This window comes from Budorcas taxicolor, chromosome 24 (genome assembly GCF_023091745.1).
Source record: "Budorcas taxicolor isolate Tak-1 chromosome 24, Takin1.1, whole genome shotgun sequence".
In the NCBI taxonomy this organism is placed as follows: Eukaryota; Metazoa; Chordata; class Mammalia; order Artiodactyla; family Bovidae; genus Budorcas; species Budorcas taxicolor.
In genome coordinates this window covers 721,517-735,945 of record NC_068933.1, presented here as the reverse complement: position 1 = coordinate 735,945, position 14,429 = coordinate 721,517, and positions in this window count along the sequence as shown.

Sequence of the window (14,429 nt, the reverse complement as noted above, 5' to 3'; positions counted from 1 at the left end):
CTGTCTTACTGTTTTGTGCCTTTCACCAACTCTCCTGACATACAGGGGGCTATCCCCGACCACCTTTCTCTGGAGAAAATCAACTTAGGGCTCTAGCTAATAAGTCTCCTGGAAATGAGAGGAATATTTCAAATCAAACTCCCTCTGTTAGCATTCTAGCTTGCTTGACAGGTTTATCCAGACTCTTGCAGCTACGCATTTGATTGTTCACAGCCTCCCAGCTGTGAGAGGCATGGGAAGCCTAAAACATAGAGCCTTTCAAAGAGTTAAAAACTATTAGAGTAGTGCTGGTGTAAGATTTCATTATTGGGCCAGTGCTTGTTGTTCCCATATCTCTTATCCACTGTGCACCTGGGAGTGCATTAGTTAACATAGTTGGAATGTAAGAAATACAAGTGTCGTCTTGAAATTAACCATATCAGACCTTTGAGCTAATTGGTTTTTTCTTTCTTGCAACTCACTGCACCTTTGCTCCATGAGAAATGTAACTCTGTTTAGCATTTTCGGAGACTGACATAGATTAGAAATATAAAGAAAAACATTTCAAGGGAAAATAAGTTTTCTGGTTGAGCAGCCTTTATCAAAAGAGGGTCACAAAATGTTCACAGGCCTCCAAGGCCAGAAGATAATGTACACAACATTGTTTATGGGAAAGGTATGCAGAAAATATCTTGGTTTTGATAAAGACCAAACAGATGTAATGTTTGGGCTGACTCTGTATGACTTTGCATCTTTCATTTCCCTCTATGTACAAGTCAAGGTATAAAAGCTTCCCTGAAAAATAAAGTGAAGGACCAGGATCAGTTCCAAGAAAGCCTGGTTCCCCCGTGTCTTTCTTTTTCTTTTTCTTTCTTTCTCTCCTCTATTCTCTTATCTGCAACATTCTTTCTTTATCTCTAAATCATTTTCCTCGCCAACGCCGTTTCTCCTTCAGGTTCCCCTAGATCCTGCAGGGGCTGGACCCCGGCAGTGTTTCCTTGTTAATTTTCTGTTTAGTTGATCTATCCATAGGTGTGAGTGGGGTATTAAATTCTCCCACTATTATTGTGTTATTATTAATTTCCCCTTTCATACTTGTTAGCATTTACATATTGTGGTGCTCCTATGTTGGATGCATATATATTTATAATTGTTATATTTTCTTCTCGGATTGATCCTTTGATCATTATGTAGTGTCCTTCTTTGTCTCTTTTCACAGCCTTTGTTTTAAGTCTATTTTATCTGATATGAGTATTGCTACTCCTGCTTTCTTTTGTCTCTATTTGGAATATCTTTTTCCAGCCCTTCACTTTCAGTCTGTATGTGTCCCTTGTTTTGAGGTGGGTCTCTTGTAGACAACATATATAGGGGTCTTGTTTTTGTATCCATTCAGCCAGTCTTTGTCTTTTGGGGCATTCAACCCATTCACATTTAAGGTAATTATTGATAAGTATATTCCCGTTACCACTTATTTATTGTTTTGGGTTCGAGTTTATACACCCTTTCTGTGTTTCCTGTCTAGAGAAGATTCTTTAGCATTTGTTGGAGAGCTGGTTTGCTATTGCTGAGTTCTCTCAGCTTTTGCTTGTCTGTAAAGCTTTTGATTTCTTCTTCATATTTGAATGAGATCCTTGCTGGGTACGGTAATCTGGGCTGCAGATAATTTTTTTTTTTCATCACTTTAAGTATGTCTTGCCATTCCCTTCTGGCCCGAAGAGTTTCTGTTGAAAGATCAGCTGTTATCCTTATGGGAATCCCCTTGTGTGCTATTTGTTGATTTTCCCTTGCTGCTTTTAATATTTGTTCTTTGTGTTTGGTTTTTGTTAATTTGATTAATATGTGTCTTGGGGTATTTCACCTTGGGTTTATCCTGTTTGGGACTCTCTGGGTTTCTTGGACTTGGGTGATTATTTCCTTCCCCATTTTAGTGAAGTTTTCAACTATTATCTCCTCAAGGATTTTCTCATGGTCCTTCTTTTTGTCTTCTTCTGGGAGTCCTATGATTTGAATGTTGGGGCATTTAGCATTGTCCCAGAGTCTCTGAGGTTGTCCTCATTTCTTTTAATTCTTTTTTCTTTTTTCCTCTCCGTTTCATTTATTTCTACCATTCTATCTTCTACCTCACTAATCCTATCTTCTGCCTCCATTATTCTACTGTTGGTTCCCTCCAGAGAGATTTTATCTCATTTATTGCATTATTCATTATATATTGACTCTTTTTTATTTCTTCTAGGTCCTTGTTAAACATTTCTTGCATCTTCTCGATCTTTGTCTCCAGGCTATTTATCTGTAACTCAATATTGTTTTCAAGATTTTAGCTCATTTTCACTATTATTATTCGGAATTCTTTATCAGGTAGATTCCCTATCTCTTCCTCTTTTGTTTGGTTTGGTGGACATTTCTCCTGTTCCTTTACCTGCTGGGTATTTCTTTGCCTTTTCATCTTGTTTCTATTGCTGTGTTTGGGGTGGCCTTTCCATATTCTGGCCGCTTGTGGTTCCTCTTTATTGTGGAGGTTCCTCACTGTGGGTGGGGTTGGACAGGTGGCTTGTCAAGGTTTCCTGCTTAGGGAAGCTTGTGTCGGTGTTCTGGTGGGTGGAGCTGGATTTCTTCTCTCTGGAGTGCATTGAAGTATCCAGTAATGAGTTTTGAGATGTCAATGGGATTGATGTGACTTTGGGTAGCCTGTATATTGAAGCTCAGGACTATGTTCCTGTGTTGCTGGAGAATTCATGCCATGTCTTTCTCTGGAACTTGTTGGCCCTTGGGTGGTGCTTGGTTTCCATGTAGGTATGGAGGTGTTTGATGAGCTCCTGTAAATTAATGTTCCCTGGAGTCAGGAGTTCTCTGGTGTTCTCAGGATTTGGACTTAAGCTTCCTGCCTCTGGTTTAAAGTCATATTCTTACAGTAGCCTCAAGACTTCTCTATCTATACAGCACCAATGATGAAACATCTAGATTAATGTTGTAAAGTTTCTCCACAGTGAGGAACATCTGGAGAGGAATACAGAGTTACATGGAGAAGAGAAGAAGGAGGAGGGAGATAGAGGTGACCAGGAAGAGAAGAGGGGGAATCAAAACAGGAGAGAGCAAGCTAGCCAGTAATCACTTCCTTATATGCTCTCCACAGTCTGGACCCCTCAGAAATATTCACGGAATTACACAGAGAAGAGAAGAGGGAGGAAAGAGAGAGAGGTGGCCAGGAGGGTAAAAGGGGGGAATCAAAAGGAGAGAGACAGATCCAGCCAGTAATGAGTTCCCTAAGTGTTCTCCACAGCTCGGAACACACAAAGAGATTCAGAGTTGGGTAGAGAAGAGAAGGGGGAGGGAGGATATAGCAGCGACCTGGTGGAGAAAAAAGAGAGTCCAAAGGGGGAGAGAGCAATCCAGTGAGTAATCTCGCTCCCAAGTAAAAACGGGTACTGAAGATTGGGTTCTTAAAGGTACAAAATTGATAACAAATACCAAAAGACAAAGATTAAAAATTTAGAGGTTAGATTCTCAAAAATACAATATTAAAAAAGTCACAAAATTATTATATATATATATGAAGTTTGCTTTAGAAATAGGGTCTTTTTTGCAAAGTAATAGAAGGTTATAAAAATGAAAATTAAAGGAGTAATAGAGGACTTAAAATTTAAAAAATTAAAAAATGATAATGATTAAAATCTATCTATGACTTTCTCTGGTGTTGTTGTGGACAGTGTGGGGTCAGTTCATTTTCTGATAGTTCCTTGATCTGGCTTACACTTCTCAAGATCTATAGGCCCATTCCTATGTAGTTAGTGCTAACTGCAGGGTTTTAATCTATTGCAACTGTCACTTCCAAAGCGGTTCCCTCTGTTGCTTTAAGCTTATTTTTGCTCGCCTCTTCACTGTCTAATTTCCACCCTGACACAAGGGGGCGGTGGTGGTCACTTTTCAGTTGTGCTGTGGGGAGGGAAGAACACTGCAAACAAATATCACTGGCATCTGTGGGGAGTGCTCGCAGTGTCTTGGCCACACTGGGTTTGCCCCTGCTCACGGCGTGTGTGCTTTCCCAGTCTACACTGCTCAGGCTTTAGGTTGCTCTGCCAGGAACTGTCTGAGGCTGGTCCTGTGTTGAGTGCACTTCCTAAATCAAAGCCACTCAGGTTCAGGTTCTCAGGTAGTCCACAAAGGCGCAGACTTGATTGAGCCTGTGTTTTGTGCCCTTCCCCGGTCCGAGCAGCTCAGGAGACCAGGTACTTGGCGAGCTGAGACTTATCGCCTCCCCCCTCCCAGCCACTCGGTTTTCTGGGTGTAAAATGGGCATGCCTTCTCAGGTGTGCCATGTGTCTCTGGCTGTGATCCTTCTGGCAGATGTAGACTGTCCAGAATCCCAAGGAGTCTTGGTTAGCAATGAAGCCTGCTTGCAGTTTGGTAGATGATGCCTCTCTGGGGCCATGATTGCCCCCTTCTGGCTCTGGCTGCCCTCACCTGCCTGTCTCCAGCGGGGGATGGGCTGGTTCACAGCCGGCTAGCTCTGCTCAGTCCTTCGTTCTGTGAGCAGGCCTGGCAGTGTTTTAGATTAGGGCTTTTTGCGGGATAGCTATCCCACAGTCTGGTTTGCTATCTCAAGTTAGTTCCCTCAGATTGCCCTCAGGGCATTCAGGCCTGGTTCTTACTCTAAGCAATGCAGCCTGCACCTCCCTGCCCAGCTCCCTCTTGCTAGTGGTGGATGCAAGCCTCTGCACTGCTTCTCCACTGGTAGTTGCCTTAGGCACGTAATCTGTGAGTTTTAATGATTTATTTATTTTTCCTCCCAGTTATGTTGCCCTCTGAGGTTCCAAGGCTTGTCACAGATTCGCCACTGAGAGCATTTCCTGCTGTTTGGAAACTTCTCTCTTTTTAAAAACTCCTTTCCTGGGATGGATCTCCATCCCTCCCTCTTTTGTTTCTCTTTTTCTCTTTTATATTTTTTTCCTACCCTTTCTTGGTGCCTGATTTCCTCTGTCAACATTTAGAAGTTGTTTTGTGGAATTTGCTCAGCGTTCAAATGTTCCTTTGATGAATTTCTGTGGGAGAAAGTGGTCTCCCTGTCCTATTACTCTGCCATCTGTTTCTTTAATTTTGATTTCATAAACATTTGGGAATATTTAGCCCTGATCTGATTACTTGCTTCCCCTCCTCTTTGCTCTGCTGTTCCTAATATATGGAAGTTGGATATATACTTTGCTTGTCTTCAATGTTTTCATTTTTATCTAGTTTATTTCTTTAATTTTTTATTATACAGTAAATGTTGTATCATTTTTCTTCTACTTTATAATGCATAATCTATGTGTGTACTTGTTTTTGTTTTCTCTAGTTTACACTTTTATTTTTTATTATGAACATTCTATGGTATTTAGCTTCATTGCTGTTCCTTTTCTTATTTGTGTGCATAATTATTTTTCTGAACTTTTAGATTGAAGGCATAAGACTTTTTTTTTCTAATTTCGTAATTTTAGAGCTTCCTCTTCTAAAAAAGTTTTAAATATATGTGGCTAGGTTTCTTGGGTCTTCCTTGCCCTGTTCCCTCCCCCACTTTATCTGGATCTTCCCTTTGTTTCTGTTGTCCCCTTGTGTTACATTTGGAACCTATGTTTAACAATTTTTCCCTCAAAGATGCTTTCTCCTGAAAACCAGGAGAAATCTTGTTCTCTAACTTACAGTCTAGTTAGTTCTGAGAATTCATAAGGCACAAACTACTTTTTTCTCCTTCAAACCTCATCACAGCCCTTTATTCCTACTTGCTTTTGGAATGTTAACCACTTACAGTTTTCAAGTCAGCTCACTGAGATTTTGAGGGAATGGTGATTATCCTGGAAATTTTAGGTCTCTTGGATAATACCAGTTCTCCTGGGTTCCCTTACCCTACTGCTCTCCACCTGGGTGCCCTTTCCCAATAAAATATCTTACTTTGTCAGAAGATGTGTCTCCTCAGACAATTCATTTCCAAGTGTTAGACAAAAGCCCAGTTTTGGGCCCTGGAAAGTGTCCACCTTCCTGCAACAAATGGCGACTCTAGTGGGACTCTTTTTCACTGAGACTGACATCCTGACCACTCGGGGTACTCAGGGGCCAGCTTGCCTGCCAATGAACCAGACCCAGCGGCTGGAACTGGGACCCTTTTGTCCCTGGTCTCCTCCTGATGTGGACAACTGGCCAGAGTGCCCTGGCTAGTAAGGAACAAGAGACTTTATTGACCTCTCTCCCCTTCCCTCTCTATTTCCTCTCCTTAACCCTTCCTATCCTTCCCTGTTTTTCTAGTCCCCCGGTCCTGGATGCAGGAATCTGGTCGAAGGGCCCTCAGCCTGAGCTGAGGATTGGAGACTGATCACCTCCTCTTGGCAGAGAACTCGAATTCTGGTTCTGGTCTGGTCTGATTTCTAGTAGGGCCAAGTTCCAGTCCTCCCTTCTCTGGAGGCCCAGGGAAAAGTCCCATAATGCCTGGGCATCTGTAGGTGGCAGGAGACAGCTGTAAGGCCACCCCTTTTGCCCCCGCCCCCTCGAGCCTCCTCCCCCTTCTTCTTTCAACCTGGCTTCCTTTCCCCCCTTGAAATCTTTGATGTTAGTACTTGGATTCTTGTATTTAAGGGCTTCTCTGGTGGTGTAGAGGTTAAAGCGTCTGCCTGCAATGTGGGAGACCTGGGTTCGATCCCTGGGTCGGGAAGATCCCCTGGAGAAGGAAACGGCAACCCACCCCAGTATTCTTGCCTGGAGAATCCCATGGATGGAGGAGCTTGGTGGGCTACAGTCCACGGGTCGCAAAGAGTCGGACGCGACAGCGACTTCACTTCACTTTGAATAATACAATAGTTCCTGCTAATTCCTCACGTATAAACACTGATTTCATGTAGATTCTGTAGTCGGTGGTGACTTATCTCCTTCCACTCATGCTTTTTGTGTTATATGAGAATGTTTCTACCTAATTTTATTATATGCATTTTCCATGAGTTTTCAGTTTTCTTGTTTGATTTTATTGGAGGATTTAAACAGTTTCAGAAATTATGCTGCCACTCCCGCTTTCTAGCTTGAATTCTATTTCCAAGGTTTTATTAAAGGACCTCCATCTTTGCCCTTGATGTTCCTATAGTCCAAATAAGTTCTTGCATCAAGGTCACTATGTTATCTTTTTGTGTGTATGTTCATTGCTTGTGCTTGTTTTTAATTGTTCAGTTGTGTCTGCCTCTTTGCAACCCCCATCTACTGTAGCCCACCAGGCTCCTCTATCCATGGGATTCTCCAGGCAAGAATACTGGAGTGGGTTGTTGTGCCATTCTTCAGGGTATATTCTCAACCCAGGGTTCAAACTCAGGTCTCCCTCATTGCAGGCGGATTCCTTACCATCTGAGCCACCAGGGAAGACCTTACTTAGTGATAATTTGTTGAATGCCATCTGAAACTCAGGTTCTTTTCTAAGTGCTAGTGGAATAAGGAAATAATTTATCATACCTATCATTGCTCTCAAGTTTAGGGTATGGTATATGGATTAGAAGTATTAACAAAGACTTTTAATTCAACATGTTAAATACACATAGGTTCTTTTCACCGTGCTTACCAAGTAATTCCTTTACTTTTTTTCAGAACTTGTTGCAGACACCTTCTCCTCCCTGAAAAATTATTTGCAATCATTTCTTCTCACACCTCATCACCACCAGCTCAAAAGGCACACTCTCCCATTGAAGTCTCTATTCACTATTTCTTTTTTTTTTTAGAGAGAAAATGACCTGTAAATGCAATATACCTGTCTTTCCTCCATTTTAGAATTTAGATTTCCTAAAAACAGTGTTTATGAATATCTCCAACACAATAAAATGGGTAACACACAGCTGTTGGTAATATCCAATGAATGAATGATTTTAATAGATAAGAGTATTTTAATGAAAAAAAGTTTTACAGAGAAAGTACATTTGATTTGAGTCTTGAAATCTTGTATTAATCAATAGGTGTTTGGCAAAGGGGGACTTTTCCCCTTACAACCATTATCTTTCTTCAGAGATAGGTTGTTTTATTTATTAACTCAAGCTAAAATTCATTACAAATGAATCTTCTCTATGGACTGGTTCACCAGTAAATTAAATAATGTTCTAAAGCAACTGCTAAGTGATACACCCATGTAAACTTTTAAATTTCAAAATTCAGTGAAGCTATGAATATAGTATTAACAGAAGTTTAACATATTTGTGGGAATATGCAGTTGATTCCATTACTGAGATAATGTCACAATGAGCAGCTACAGTAATTTCACACTAACACAAAAAGTCCGTTTTAAGCTCTCAATTTCCTGAGTCCTTTTTGGTTTTTAAAGACTAAGGCCATTTTTTTTTTTCTACAAGTGGCTCAAATCCATTATGTTTTTTTCTTCATAAAATCTCTAAAGGGCTGCTCTTCTTCTCTTTAGATTTTCTCTTAATAGTGACCAGTAATTTCTCATTCTTTCTCTTTAAACATGAAAAATTATTTTTAAAATCTTGTGCCTTAATGCCCAACTAGCTCAGTCTGTAGAGCATGAAACTGTTAATATCTTGTGCCGTATACTTTCATATATTGAATATATTGAATCATTTTCTGTGAAGATCACTCTATATGAACATTTAAAAGCTTACCTAAATAGCTATTTTTCTTCATAAACTGTTCCTGATTCAATATGTCTGGTGTGTTTTACACAAAGATGAGTCATAACTTTTGAGTATTAAAAAGCCTATGATGATTAATTTAGAATGGATTTGTAAGTCCCTGGCTCTATAATTATAGAACCTTTTACTGAACTTGGAAAGCTTATCAGAATCAGATATAAAGTCTTTTCTACACTCACATCATTATCACTTAATCCTCCTTCACCAGCCCACACATATTCGAAATTATGGTCTTCCATTTAGAGTCAAAAGCCAAAAATATTGCTAAAAGTTGTTTTTATCCCTCATCAAACTTGGACACAAAAATACTGAGCACTGTGGTATAGGGTAGACTTCCAAGAGTTGGAGGTTTCCACTCTGACTTACACATCATCTTTGAATTATGTAAGCATTTTTTGTGTACATGTATTTTCTGGCATTTGCATAACAATCATGGGATCCCTTCTGTCCCCTAAAATTAAATTCACTACAAAGCATAACAAGAAAGAAAAACCCATATCATTTTGGAAATACGTTTTTATGTTTATCCAAATATGTTTAAATAAATGTTTTATATGTTTATCTAAAGAGTCATAAACATAAAAATAAGGTAAATAATAGCTATGATGAACTTTTCATGCATAATTTATTTAAAATTATTCTTAGTCATTGAATGCATTATCTAACTTAAAGTTACATAAACTACATCAGGTGAATTTTTAAAAGTTTTCTTTTTTACCAAAGATATTACTAAAATTCATAAAATTTAATTAAGCAGCTAAAGGTCATGAAACTAGTAAATGATAGTGAAATATTTGAACTCATTTTTAGTTTATTACACAGTTCTTTCCACAATAACACACTCTTTGCATAATACTATGAGTAATTCAATCACCGAAGAAATTTAAACGCATAAGTTTTCAAGTCCCAAATTCCTAAAATGAAGTAAAACCTGCTTCATTTTGATGGGTTCAACATTTGTCACCTGAGACACTTTGCAAAAATAAACAACACAATGTTACAAAATTATTTTACATTACTCAGCACTTCCCAAAGTTTTGAGATCACAGAGTGTTTTTGTTGGTATGTGTGTTACACACTGCTGTGTTGGATAGCTAGGGATCTTTGGAAAATATTGAATGAGATTAGTCACCTATCTGCCTCACTGAATTACCTTTATCTTGAGTTTCTGTTCATTAAAACTGTGTCCAAGATGTTCATTAACACATTCTTATTTTAAGAGATTTAGTTGAAAATAACACCTTAATTTTTTCCTTGGAGATGATATCATTACCATTAAAGCTTCAGGTGTACAACATTATAATTTGACATGTGTATGCACTACAAACTGATCACCCCACAAGTCGAGTTACCATCCATTATCACGCAGTTGGCTCTCTTTACTCATTTTTCTGGACCCCCAACTTTCTCTTCCTCTGATAAACACTGATTTGATACCTGTTTCCATGCATCTGTTTTTGTTTTGCCTTTTTTTTTAAGATTTTATATATGAATAAAACCAGGCATATTTGTTTTCCTCTGACATCACATAACATAATATTGGATAAGCAAAACAGTTCATTTGGGTTTTTCTCTAAGATACTACAGAAATCCAAACGAACTGTTTGGCAAATCCAATACTTTCAAGATATATCCAGGTTTCAAATGGAAGAATCTCATGTTTTTTTTAATGACTGAGTAGTATCCCATTGTGTATATACACCTCATCTTGTTTATTCATTTGTCCATCAGTGTACAGGCAGTTTGCTTCCATATCTTGACAACTGTAAATAATGCAGCAATGAATACAAGGGTGCATATATATTTTCAAATTGGTGTTTTCATATTCTTCAGATAAATACCTATGATAGAATAACTAGGTCATATGATAGTTCTTAATTTTTTGAGCTCTCTCCATACTGTTTCCCATAGTGACATCATCAGCTTTTAGTAGCAACTGGATAAGGGTGCCCTTTTCTCCAAATTTTATCCAACATTTGTTATTTATTGTCTTAATAATAGCCATTCTGAGTTACTGAACTGATTCTACCACATGTGAGGTGATATTTCATGGTGCTTTTGATTTGCATTTCCCTAGTAATTAGGGATGTTGAGCATCCTTTCATGTGCCTCTTGGCTACCCATATGTCCTTTCTTGGAAAAATAACTCTTTTAGGACCTCAGCCCATTTTAAAGTGGGTTTTGTCTTTTTTTCTTTAGTCATATGAGTTCTTTTTATATTTTGGATGTTAACCCTGTATTGAATATATGATCTGTAAATATCTTCTCATATTCTGTAAAATACCTTTTGTTTTGAGATGTTTCCCTTCACTATTCAGAACTTTTTAGCTTGATGTAGTCCCATTTGTTTATTATTGCTTTGTTTCCATTGACTTTGGAGTCAGAGCTACATAAGCATCACTAAAGATGGATATCGAAGATGGCAGAGGACTAGGACAGGGAGACCACTTTCTCCCTCACAAATTCATCAAAAGAACATTTCAACGCTGAGTAAATTCCACAAAACAACTTCTGAATGCTGGCAGAGGACATCAGGCACCCAGAAAAGCAGATCATTGTCTTCAAAAACAGGTAGGAAAAAATATAAAGGATGAAAAAAAAGGCAAAGGAGGTAGGACGGGAGCTCCATCCCGGGAAGGGAGTCTTAAGAGAGAAGTTTCCAAACACCAGGAAACACTCTCACTGCCGAGTCTGTGGCGAGCCTTGGAAGCACAGAGGGCAACATAACAGGGAGGAAAAATAAATAAATAATTAAAACCAACAGATTACGAGCCCAACAGTAACTCCCCCAGCGGAGAAGCGGCGCAGAAGCCTGCATCTGCCACTAGCAAGTAGGGGCTGGGCAGGGAGGTGCGGGCTGCAGTGCTTTTTAAGAATCGGGCCGCAATGCCCCGAGCGTAACCAGAGCGAACTAACTTGGGCTAGCATACCAGACTGTAGGATAGCTACCACACGAAAAGCTTTAACATAAGACACTGCCAGGACCGCACACAGAACAAAGGATGGAACAGAAATAGCCAGCTGCAGATCATCCCCCTCCGGTGCCAGGCAGCCAGAGCCGGAAGGGCTGGAAGGGAGCAATCGCAGCCCTAGAGAGATGTTACCTACCAAACTGCAAGCAGGCTTCTTTGCTAACTAAGACTTCTTGGGGTTCTGGACAGTCAATGATCGGCCTGAGAAGGGACGCCAGTGGTACTTCCAGAAAACTGAGCAGCAGGGAAGGGAAAGGCGATAAGTTGTAGCGACCGTGCTCGCCAAACACCTGAGCTACTCGGACCTGTTAAGGGCACAATACGCAGGCCCAACCGAATCTGTGCCTCTGAGGGCTACCTGAGTACCAAGCCTGAGCGGCTTAGACCAGGGAGGTGCATGCAGCCTAGGGCTGGCCTCAGACAGTTCCCGGTGGAACAACATAGAGCCTGAGCAGTGTGCGCCATGAATGGGGGCAGGCCCAGCGTGCCTGAGACACTGCAAGCACACACCAGTGTTATTTGTTTGCAGCATCCCTCTCTCCCCTCAGCGCAACTGAACAAGTGAGCCTAAAAAAAAAAGTGTCCACCACCGCCCCCCTTGTGTCAGGGCAGAAATCAGACACTGACGAGACCAGCAAACAGAAGAAGCTAAACAGAGGGAACTGCCTTGGAAGTTACCCCACACTGCCCACAACACCAGAGAAGGGCCAGATATATCTTTACTATTTTTATGATCATTCTTTTGTTGTTGACGTTGTTGTGTGATTGTTTTTTCTTTTTTTTTAAACTTAAAAAATTTTAAGTCCTCTATTTCTCCTTTAATTTTTATTTTTATAACCTACTGTTACTTTTCAAAAAAAAAAAAGACCCTATTTTTAAAGCAAATGCCGTATATATATATTTTGTGGTTGTTGTTTTTAAATAATTCTTGTGACTTTGTTTTTTTCTTCTTCTTTTCTTTAATATTGTATTTTTGAAAATCCAACCTCTAGATTTTTAATCTTTGCTTTTTTGTATTTGTTGTCAATTTTGTACATTTAAAAACCCAATCTTCAGTACCCAATTTTACCTGAGAGCGAGATTACTGGCTTGACCACTCTCTCCTCCTTTGGACTCTACTTTTTCTCCACCAGGTGGCCTCTGTCTCTTTTCTCCCCCATCTCTTCTCTATCCAACTCTGTGAATCTCTGTGTGTTCCAGATGGTGGAGAACACTTAGGGACCTGGTTACTGGCTGGATGTGTCTCTCTCCTTTTCATTTCCCTCTTTTATCCTCCTGGCCACCTCTGTCTACTTCCTCCCTCTCCTCTTCCCTCTATAACTCCGTGAACATCTCTGAGTGGTCCAGACTGTGGAGAGCTCATAAGGAAGTGATTACTGGCTAACTTGCTCTCTCCTCTTTTGATCCCACCTCATCTCATTCCAGTCACCTCTAACTCCCCCCTCCCTCTTCTCTTCTCCATGTAACTCAGTGAACCTCTCTGGGTGTCCTTCAATGCGGAGAAACTTTTCATCTTTAACCTAGATGTTTTATCATCAGTGCTGTATAGATGGAGAAGTCTTGAGGCTATTGTAAAAATAAAACTGAAAACCAGAAGCAGGAGGTTTAAGTCCAAATTCTGAGAACATCAGAGAACTCCTGAATCCAGGGAACATTAATCGATAGGAGCTCATCAAATGCCTCCATACCTACACTGAAACCAAGCACCACCCAAGGGTCAACAAGTTCCAGAGCAAGACATACCATGCAAATTCTTCAGCCACACAGGAACACATCCCTGAGCTTCAATATACAGGCAGCTCAAAGTTACTCCAAAACCATAGACATCTCATTACTGGACACTTCATTGCACTCCAGAGAGAAGAAATCCAGCTCCACTCACCAGAACTCTGACACAAGCTTCCCTAACCAAGAAACCTTGACAAGCCATTGATACAACCCCACCCACAGTGAGGAAACTCCATAATAAAGAGAACTCCACAAATTCCCAGAATACAGAAAGGCCACCCCAAATGCAGCAATATAACCAAGATGAAGAGACAGAGGAATACCCAGCAGGTAAAGGAACAGGAGAAATGTCCACCAAACCAAACCAAAGAGGAAGAGACAGGGAATCTACCTGAGAAAGAATTCCGAATATTGATAGTGAAAATGATCCAAAATCTTGAAATCAAAATGAAATCACAGATAAATAGCCTCGAGACAAGGACTGAGAAGATGCAAGAAAGGTTTAACAAGGACCTAGAAGAAATAAAAGAGAGTCAATACATAATGAATAATGCAATAAATGAGATCAGAAACACTCTAGAGGCAACAAATAGTAGAATAATGGAGGCAGAAGATAGGATTAGTGAAATAGAAGATAGAATGGCAGAAATAAATGAATCAGGAATAAAGAAAAACGAATTAAAAGAAATGAGGGCAATCTCAGAGACCTCTAGGACAATATGAAATGCTTCAACATTCGAATTATAGGAGTCCCAGAAGAAGAAGACAAAAAAAAAAAAAAAAAAAAAAAAAGACCATGAGAAAATACTTGAGGAGATAATAGTTGAAAAATTCCCTAAAATGGGGAAGGAAATAATCACCCAAGTCCAAGAAACCCAGAGAGTTCCAAACAGGATAAACCCAAGGTGAAACACCCCAAGACACATATTAATCAGATTAACAAAGATCAAACACAAGGAACAAATATTAAAAGCAGCAAGGGAAAAACAACAAATAACACACAAGGGGATTCCCATAAGGATAACTGCAGATCTTTCAATAGAAATGCTTCAGGCCAGGAGAGAATGGCAAGACATACTTAGAGTGATGAAAGAAAATAATCTACAGCCCC